Source organism: Carya illinoinensis, chromosome 10 (genome assembly GCF_018687715.1).
Source record: "Carya illinoinensis cultivar Pawnee chromosome 10, C.illinoinensisPawnee_v1, whole genome shotgun sequence".
Classification (NCBI taxonomy): Eukaryota; Viridiplantae; Streptophyta; class Magnoliopsida; order Fagales; family Juglandaceae; genus Carya; species Carya illinoinensis.
Genome location: NC_056761.1, coordinates 6839188 through 6850667, shown reverse-complemented (window position 1 = coordinate 6850667; position 11480 = coordinate 6839188).

Here is an 11480-nt window from a genome sequence, read left to right as displayed (position 1 = left end):
TAGATCTCTTCAAGAGATGGCAAGAACAATGCTCAATGAGAACAACTTGCCTAGTTATTTTTGGGCCGAAGCGGTAAGTACTGCATGTTATGTTATAAATAGAGTTATGTTAAGGTCTAAATTAGATAAAACCCCCTATGAGCTTTGGAATGAGAAAAAGCCCAACATTGGTTACTTTCATGTATTTGGATGCAAATGTTTTATTTTGAATGACAGAGATAATTTAGGCAAGTTTGATGCAAAATCTGATGAAGGTATTTTTCTCGGGTATTCTACTAATAGTAAAGCTTATAGAGTATTCAACAAAAAGACTTTAACTGTACAAGAATCTATGCATGTAGTATTTGATGAATCTAATTCTCCACTCTCCAAGAAATCTATTGATGAAGAAATAGAAGGTATAAATAACACAGAAAGTCTCAATCTCAACAAAGAGAAAGCAATAGAGGAAGTTCAACATGGAGCCATCAGGAAAGATCATCAAAATTTAATACAAGATGCAACCAAACAGTGGAAATTTGTGAAAGATCATCCAGTGGAACAAATTTTGGGAGAACCTTCACAAGGTGTAAGTACTCGATCATCTCTTAGAAATATTTGTAATCATACTGCTTTTCTATCTCAAATTGAACCCAAAAATATTGATGACGCACTTCTTGATGAATCTTGGATTCTAGCTATGCAAGAAGAGTTGAATCAATTTGAAAGAAATGATGTTTGGACACTTGTTCCTAGACCCAAAAATTATACTATTATTGGAACAAAATGGGTTTTTAGAAACAAGAAAGATGAGTCTGGAGTCATTACTAGAAATAAGGCTCGACTTGTAGCCCAAGGTTTTAATCAAGACGAAGGAATCAATTATGATGAGACATATGCACCTGTCGCAAGATTAGAAGCTATTCGAATGCTACTTGCATATGCTTGTTATAAAGATTTCAAACTTTTTCAAATGGATGTTAAAAGTGCTTTCTTAAATGGTTTTATAAATGAAGAGGTATATGTTGAGCAACCTCCAGGTTTTGAAAATCATATTTCCCCAAATCATGTTTTCAAACTCACAAAAGCACTATATGGACTTAAACAAGCTCCTAGAGCTTGGTACGAGAGACTCAGTGGTTTCTTGATTGAAAAAGGTTTTTCAAGAGGAAAAATCGACACAACTCTTTTCATTAAATATGAAAATGATGATATTCTTTTGATTCAGATTTATGTTGATGATATAATATTCGGTGCTACTAATGAAAATATGTGTCAAGTTTTTGCTAAGACTATGCAGGAAGAATTTGAGATGAGCATGATGGGTGAACTTACATTCTTTCTCGGATTGCAAATTAAGCAAGCAAAAAGTGGGACATTCATCAATCAATCAAAATATATTAAGGAATTACTGAAGAAGTTTGGGATGGAAAATGCTAAGGAAATTGGAACACCAATGAGCCCATCAACTAAACTTGATAAAGATGAATCCGGTAAGCCAGTTGACTCGAAGATATATCGAGGTATGATTGGTAGCTTATTATATTTAACAGCCAGTAGACCAGATATTATGTTTAGTGTGTGCTTATGTGCACGTTTTCAATCATCTCCAAAAGAATCACATTTAATTGCAGTTAAGCGCATTCTTAGATATCTTAGTGGTACAATTAACCTAGGGTTATGGTACCCTAAGCACACATCTTTCGATCTAATCAGCTACACAGATGCAGATTATGCTGGCTGTAAAATAGATCGAAAAAGCACTAGTGGAGCATGCCATTTCTTAGGTCATGCATTAGTTTCCTGGTTTAGTAAAAAACAAAATTCTGTTGCACTATCTACTGCTGAGGCAGAATATGTTGCTGCGGGTAGTTGTTGTGCTCAAGTTCTCTACATGAAGCAACAACTTGAAGATTTTAAACTCATGTATAATCACATTCCAATCAAATGTGATAATACAAGTGCTATAAATCTTTCAAAGAACCCAATACAACATTCTAGAACTAAGCATATTGAAATAAGATATCATTTTCTTCGAGATCATGTGCAAAAAGGTGATATAATGTTAGAGTTCACAAACACAAACGATCAGTTAGCAGATATTTTCACAAAACCTTTACCAGAAGATAGATTATGTATGATCAGAAGAGAAATAGGTATGATGCATGCTATGAATATCTCTTAAAAGATAGACCAGAGTCAATAAAAATAGAGATAGATTTTTTTTAATACTTTTACATAAATTTGAGATTCTTAGCCTCATGTTTGAGACGCTCATTCTCTTCATACAATATCATGTCATTCTTATTCATGGGAACCGGCAAGCGGAATGAAGAATCTAATAAAGATTTCAACTGTTTATTCTTCTGCCGAATGATTCCTTCCCTTGTGTGAGACTCTTGAACAATTTGTTGAAGTACAACAATTTGTTCTTTGAGCTTTTCAACTTCGTGATTTTTGGCTTGTAGCCGCTGAGAAAAAGCCACAATAGAGGAAGAGTAGCGAGTCCCAAGACTCACCAAGTCATAAATAGCATCAGAATCTGACTTATTAGTCAGATTATTATTTTCTTGCTGCAACATGGCACCAATGGTAGCTGCAGAAAGAACAGGAGGTTGAGATGCAGAATGCCTCATGGATGGATCTAGAGAAATGTTAGAAGAATGAGCCATTGAGAAAAGAATAGAAGGCTTAAAACGAGAATGCTGAAGGAATGCAAATGAGTTATAGAGATGAGATGAAAACTTGATGCGGATTAGATGAACTTCAGGACTGATTTTATAGAGATAGCATAAAGAATAAGACAAACTATTTTCTCTTCAAATCTTATTTAGTCAAAAGAAATACAAGATATGCTGGACACACATTGTCAAAAGTTTTCTTACTAAGCCAGCGAGATTAACAGTAGATTGTCCCTATTTTTCTAGTAAACGATGAACCTCTGCTGTTATCTGCCGATGTTGACCTTGTATCTGAACCCTTTCTCGTTCCAGCTCTTCTATTCGTGGTTGCAGATCATGAGCATACCAATCTGCAAATTTTTTCAACTCTTGGTTTTCTTGCTTTAGCCTTTTATTCTCACTATCCTTATTAGCAAGCTTCTGTCGTAACTCAGATATTTGCATGTTAAGATGATCAATCTCACTCACCCTCGCCATTAACCTTCGAGACATGATCGTAACAGAGGCGGCATATTGATTACTGAGCATTCTTGATTCTGCAATAATCTCAGAATCAGCCTTACTAGAAAAACGGTTCACTGCTCCTATCATGGTATTGACGGCCTCAGGAGAGAAGATTGATGATTGATGCGTCAAGGGTTCCTGATTCAAGTCTGGAACATTAGTGGAAGAGAATTGCTCAGCCATTCTATCGTTGTGGAAAAACAGAACTCAGGTCAAGAAGTGATTATTTTTTTGGCATCCGATAGATGAAAATGATCATTTTTTTATAGAAACTCGGAGTCTTCAATCCCGTTTGTCAACAACATCAGGCGATTGTTTAAATCTTCAGCCGTATTAAATTCATAGAGTTAGGCCTCGAGGCTTTGCAGCACTTGTCGGGTCACGGACGGCTCCATTTTTCAACTATCTACAGTGACTATTAAACGCATCGTTTTCTTCAGTCCATTTTCTTGTTGCGGATCCTTTTTAATGATGCCAAAAGGGGGAGAAGTGTTAGACTAGAATATTAACATTGTTTAAATTGCTAAACTTGTTATATATGCTTGGAATTATATTTATACTTTTGCTTGAAAAACTAACGCATATTTTCAGGGGGAGCTTAAGTATTAATATAGGTTTCAAGTTCTATCAAATATTTGTCATCATCAAAAAGGGGGAGATTGTTGAACTCAAGATTTCAAGTTTCATGTGATTATAAATCTACACATGGATTTTGATGATAACAAATGAATTCAAAGAATAAAGAAGTCTCAAGCTCAAGTTGTCTACATAATGGAGTCAAGCACATCAAGGAAACAAGCATGAGCAAGAAGGGAACAAGTTCACATTAAAATTATAGAGTAATGTTGTAAATCTCTTCAAAATTCAAAATTAGGATTAATGCTCAAAATTAATATTTTATCATAAAGCATTAAAATACATTTTCCACATGTGCATGAATATTTTTGAAAATTAAATTTGAAAATTTTGAAAGATGATTGATTGTCATCTTTTGCATGTGCATGCCTTGATTAAAGGGTTGAACTTTGAAAATATTAAAGATGATTGATTGTCATCTTTCACATGTGCATGTTTTATTTGAATATTTTCAAAAGTGATTGATGCTTTTTTAGACTTATACAAAAAGTAAAAGATTAGGTTTGAATTTTTTGAAAATGAAAGTGTGCTCATTTTGTCATATGCCAAAAGTAAAATATTAGGTTTGATTTTTTTGAAAAAGTGAATGATGTTGTCTTTGACAATTGAGAAAGAAGAACCTTTTATTTGAATTCTTTGAAAAAGTGAATGATGTTGTCTTTGACAATTGAAAAAGAAGAACCTTTTATTTGAATTTTTTGAAAAAGTGAATGATGTTGTCTTTGACATGTGAATCTTTTTAAATTTGAATATGAAGTCTCATATGCCTATAAATAGATCATTTGAGAGCTTCACATTCACAACACCAAGAGCATACAACATTCATTCAAAGCTTTCATTCTCTCTTCTCTAAACATTGAGCCTTAATCCTTGTTCATTTTGAGAGATATAGTTTGCGCTGTATTGTTCTTATTTCACTCGTTGAGGAGTGTTTTCTGATAACCTACCCACTATCAGCTTTTGTATCAGAAAAAGGGTGTGTATAACCCTTGTGTGTGTAGAAAGTATTCTACACAGGGAATAGTTGAATCACCACGTGTAAGGTGATTGCAAGTGTAGAGGGTGTTCTACACGGATCCTTTGTAGCGGTGTTGTTCAAAGGTGTAATAGGTTTCTATCTCCACCTGAAGGAGGTTGAATAGTGAATTTGGGAATCCTCAAGGGGTAGCTTGAGGCGAGGACGTAGGCAGTGGGGCCGAACCTCGTTAACATACTGAGTTTGCTTCTCTCTTACCCTTACTCCTTATATTTATTGTTATTTCATATTTTGTTTATATTTTATATTATATATTTGATTTATAATTGTTATTTTTTTTAATACAACTCAATTCACCCCCCCTCTTGTGTTAGTCATCTGGGCAACATACACTAATAAGGACGTCATCTGAAACTCCATTCCCTTCCCTATAGACATCATGTACAATCTCAAAAGCCATGTAACTGCATGTTGAAAGAAAGAATACCATGCCAAAGCTAGCTCAAAGAAAAATATCAATGCCATGGATCGAGGCTGTTTTTCCTGCTAAAACTAGTTTAATCACCAACAATTAATGAACCCGTTTCTATAATTAGATCCTGAATAATCATGTTGACATAATAGCAACACTTTCAAGGCTGAAATCTCTACGGGAATGTTTGTACGTACTACTGCTACCTACACAACAGAACAGGAAAAACCTGCATGTATTTAGTGACTAAAATGATCTCTAATAATACCATCGAAGCGATGTAACCTGGTACGAAATAACCGTCGTACCATTTATAATTTTTGGACTTAAACCACAAGTGAAGATCAAACGTGTGAAGAGTCCAAAACTGCTTTTAAAGCTGATCTTGAAGGCTTGATAAGAGAATTACGTGCATCTTGCAACCACTCTGTAACTATATATTCATATAATGCAAGAAGCAGGCTTAATGATGTATCCTCATATTTGGCAGAGTTTTGGGCTAACCAAAGCTCCCAAAAAAGGAAACATGGAGTAAGTTGATCAGCAAGAATATTCAGCCTGCCACTATTAAAAAGGACCACCAAGTTATAATAAACTTATTTGGCCAACCGAGTGCAATTCAACATGCATGAGACTCAAAAAAACTGCAAAGTGTGTCCAAATCGAAGTGGGCAAGAGCACAGAGCTAAAAACATGCAAATCTTTTCATTTCATTTCCCTTTAAGGGGATAGTTAATATCAAATCAAAGAGGGGGAAGTAACTGTATATATGTGATTTCGTGTCTCAACTGCTTATACATATTGAGTTCCATAATATCTTAATTTTTTTTAGATTGATACCCCCATCAAATAGACCTCCAATAGTATTAATGTATAAATGAAGATTTTATTATTAAGATTTTATTTCAAAATTAAGATTTTATTATTATTAAGTTGCAATATTGATATTTCTGATCAATATGCTTATGTTTTTATTATTTTTATTATTGGGAATGCAATTCTAGACCTATAATAATATTTGTTTTTATATGATTTGTAATATTAGTTTTATTATATGTTAAGATTTGAAAAGATATTGATATATATGTTAAGATATTGTGGCTACTAATATATATATATTTTAACTTTTATGTGAAATTACGTTAATCGGATCAAATGAGTTATGCGTGTTAGTTTAACCCATTTACTTGAAATAGGTTTAAATGAGTCGTATCGTGTTAATTTATTTCTAATTAATTATTAAACAAATCAAAATGGATATCACAACACAATCTGTTATCTAAATAGGTTAGGTTAGGATTTGAAATTAATTTTGACACATTTAACTTAGTGGATCGGGTTCAAATTGTCTTATATGATCGAATCTTCATGACTTGATACGACATACCCAAAGACACGAATTGCCACCCTTAATTAAGCCATTTGTAAGCCTATTCTGACAGCTTAAAAAAATCAAGTTCCTATTTTAGTACAGATCGAATAAGAACAAATAAATTGATATATGCATGTCTCCTATATTGCACCATATGAAATCGTGCCTAGTGCGCTGAAGTACTCGTGTGATTGTCTTGGCTATGTGTTGGCAGTGTGTGAGAGAAATAACTATAAGAAAAATATTGTAGACACAAAAGAATTCCACAAATTAAAGGATTCCACACACTGATGTGGCGTCACGTCTACCCCATTTTTTTTCCTCTCTTTTCTCCATCCTCTCCCCATGCCTGCAACCCTTGCCCTCTCCCTGTCCTTGCCATGGTGATCAGGGACCACCTTAAGGTGGGCAGAAGATGCTAGCGATCCAAGCAACAGTACTAGTGTGGAGTTCATGGCACTGTCGTGAGCTTGCTATGCACGTTGGTGCACATTTTGCGCATTGTGTGGTCGACGGCCATCGTGAGCTTGCCATGCACTTTGGTGCGCAACTTGAGTGGTTGACGGTTGCCGTCCGTTGGCTATGGTGGTTGAAAACCACCTCCGAGGGTAGACAACATGGCCAATAAAGAGGGAAAAGGGAGAGAAAGAGAGACGGAAAGGGAGAGAATGAGATAGAGAGAGAAGAAGAAGAAAGAAAGAAAACGTGACAAGTGTGCCACATTAGTATACCTAGCAACCCTCAAGATAGAAATAAATAAATTTAATTATTTATATTATATTTTTAACACATATTATTATCGTACTTTAGCAGGCAAGGGCTTCTTAAATTCTTAAAATCTGGCAGTTAACAGCAAGCCGCATGAAAAGTATAAGACAAACCCAGCTCTTATACTTTGAACCAAACCATCATGTCAGTTTTTGCTAATACGCACATACAGACAACATATATGGGACATATTCTCAGCTTGTAGTGCCAGAATTTAATTAACCCGGCCTTCATTTGCATAGTCCCAAGGGATGGTAGATTGACAGGTGTGTATAGAAATGATCATGACAGCTTAGATCATACATCTTAATTCGGCCTTTCACTACAACAAATCAGGGTATTTGTGGCGATAAACAGTCGCCGCAAATAGTCAAGTTTTCACCACAAATAAACATTTGCGGCTAAAATAAGTTGCCCGTATTTCGCCACTAATTTTGAGCCAAGAAACACGTTTACCGGCTATAGCAGATAGTGACAGAAATATTTCATACTTTCCGGCGACATTTAGTCGTCGCAAAAAGTATATTATTTGGCCACAAATACTTCTGATACCACTACTTTTTTTTTTCCTTAATTATATTGATTTTTATCCACTCAAATGAAATGAGTTTATTTTCCTTCTTCATAGCAAATAAAATATATCTTTTTCTCATAAATATTCTAGAATTAATTGAAATTTTATAAATTTCATTTCTAGTAAAAAAAAATTTTGGTGCAACAATAAATTTCTCAAAAAATAAAGGTCGAAAATTACTCATATAAAATCTTTATGCACTTCATTTTTGTAAGTTTATAAAATCTATAAACGAGTAACACTATTGTTAAAGTTTACCGATGTCATTAAGAAAAGCAAATGGCTCAAAAGAACCCATGAAATTACAAATTTATTTAATGATAAGCACTATGTAAAGATGGCACATTCGCAAGTGCTTCTTCATTACTATCATATTGCTTATAGGTCATTACTATCATTAAAGAGTCCATTAAATTTGAATATCTTTATTTTCTTTGATATTCCAGTAGCAGCAAAATAATCCTCATCCCAGTCACCATCTGTATTGAAATCACCATTTCTTAGTATCCCACATGCTTCAAACTTACTGAAACGAGCATACTGGCATAAACTATCAAAGAAGGCTCCTAAGTGATCAGTAGGAATATGGTTTTCTTCATCTTTTTGGGCCAAATGCCAATTCTCGCGAATTCTCAATAAATCCTTATATGGGCATGATGTGGCATCATTTTCAGAGAGCTGAATTTTGGATCTCATGGAGAAGTAAGCACTTTCAAGCTAGTGAACATTCCTAGTCAACCCCGACTCCATGGGTATTAGAGATAGGGGTGATTGAGAAAGCACATCCAGACTTGAGGACTCTTTACAACAAAACCTATTCTCCTTTCTACAGAGGGAGTCATCTTGAGAGCAAGAATGAACCAATGAGCTTCTTAAACTGCACCTCCTGTTAACCATTTTAATATCCTCTTCTAAGAACCTAATGTCTTTTACTAAATTAGAAGCATGCTGCTGCTTGTGCTCTTTCAATGAGACAAGGAAATGCAATAGTAGTTCCGATTCAGCATCATCTTCGTCAATGGATGATGATAATTCTTCTACATGCACCACCTCCACTCCATTAATCAATTCGGATTGTAGAATCTCCCTGTTAGAGACAGAGAAATATCAATTCAGATAATTATGCCCACATACAGAACCAAGCTGAGGTCCAAAATTCAAAGTATTTGCATCAGCTTTATTATCAGCTCAACGCAATACTTTCTAATAGAAATTATTTTGATGAAATAAAAATCCAGTATCTTGTTCTGTTGTTCATCAGCTCAAGTGAAGGAAAATACACTTGGCATGCCTCATTCTCCATACCCAACATTAACTAAATTTAATAGACTTCAACGTCAAAAAAGTTTCGTTTTACCTGGTTGTTAGGTGTAATGAAGGTTCAAGATGAAGCAACCAAAGATAGAATCCAGCATCCTTGGGATTTTCTGATAAAAAATTTGGGGAAGAATTCTATAATGCAGATTTGACATTGCTGTAGCACGCACTTTTTCAGAGTCAAAATGGCCAAGTAACTGAAAAAAAAAAATAAAAAAACCCCCATAACTCATAGGTATAACCAAACAAAAATAGACCAAAATAATGATTCTAGATCCTGAACATGGCTACAAAGAGTTTTTCAACTGTGATAATGCTGGTTTTGAATTGTCATAGAGATAGATGAGTGGTAAGAAAAGATAAATTTTTTTTATAAGTAAAGAAGAAAGTAATATGGTAAGAAAAGATAAATTCGTTTGTGCTGACTACCATAAAAGATGGGAAAATGTAAAAACTTGTCTAAAAAGGCTAGGTCTGGGTCACATGAAACAAGGATGACTAGGTACACCAATGCAAAGTTATTCAAGTAGAGGTTGTGCCAAATTAGCATAGCAAAGCCTAATACAATGTGGGTGAGGAATAGCATTGATTTTGACAACCAGTGGGTGTAATTCAAACCTTTATGATATCAGATCAAGAGCAAGAGGTGCAGTAAAACTAAATTCCTAGAGCTACGTCTCCTACAGTGCAAGGATCTCTTATTTCATAGCTCAAGTTCTCTGCAAACTAGAGCTGAATTGAATCATAAGTTCATATCATAAAGATATCTACATTCTGCAGGTGATTATGGAACAATAAAATTGATTAAAACAACACTATATATGTAGATAAAATGCAAAGTTCCTTTGAGATTAAATATGAATAGTGGAACCCAACATATATTAACTTATTAAGAATTGGGAATTTCACATTTACTTCTTCTCATACACTAAAAAAACCCTCCTAACGAGAATTGGCATTAATATCGTTCATGCTAAACATACAGAACCAATATATATTTCACTAGGTTTTAGTGGCTTAAGCAAAGGTCTTGCATGAGTCTACTAATTTCTAATGAGGATCCAAACTAATCTGTACAAAAGGAATTATGGTTACCATAACAAATTAAGAAGCAAATCTCAATCATCTATGAGCAAAAAAATATGTGAAATAATGAAACATCTTAATCTCTGTAGTCAATACTTTGTTCACCCCTAAAATCCCTAGATTGCAAACCCTAAAATCGAAAATCCCTTGATTACAATCACAATAAAAAAAAAATCTGTCACAAATCTGGAGTGGCTTGCTTTCGTGCGAAGGAAATGTTGCTCTCAGAGTTTTTGGTAGCCAACAGAAAGAAAATCAAAGAGAAAAGGGAGAGAAATGGTAGACTCCATGATAGACAGTGACAGAAATGTAACTCCCGAATCCCAGAGAGAGAGAGAGAGAGCATGAGAAACTGGCCGGCGCCAAAGAGAAGACGGTAGTGGTGGCAACAGTAGGAAATTGGTGAAAATGTTAAGTGCTAGAGAGAAAGTGAGAGATATAGAGAGGGAAAGTGGGGAAGTCGGGGGAGGAAGGGGGGATTTAAATGGGCTTATTATAGCGACTATAAGTCATGGTAATAAGTCAATTTAAGGGAGAAAGAAATTGTGGCGAATTTATGTCACTGTAATAAGTTATTAAAACGAAATAACTATTTCCGACGACTAAAACTCGCGGGAAAAAACCTCTAATTTCAGTGACTTTCCTACCAGCCACAAAATTTTGCCTGAAATAAAAATATCCTTATTTCCGACGATTTTAGTGTCGTCAAAAATAGAAAATAGCCCAATTTACAATTTTTTTTTTTTTTGTAGTGTTTTGGCAAGAAGAAAAACTGAGCTGTTAAAATATGAGAGGAAAGATGGATACATAGGCCGTTGCTGCTGGGCATGGGACTGGATGTCCTTGCAGCCTGCATGGGAAATTAATCGAGGAGCTTTCTGGCGATTTTGGTCCTTGGAGGTGGCCATCTTTTTCGGCTAATTCAGAAAGTCATGCATTCTCGAGGAGCTAGTCTTGTCTGCCCTTTTCCAGCCTCTACAAAAAATAACAAAAGTAACAATTCATTTATACAGAATATCCAATCTATGATTCAATAAACGTACAGCGAATTAGAGATTCACAATATCATAATTAAGGTTTTTGAATGAAGATTTGTTTCCCTGAAAAGGAGGATT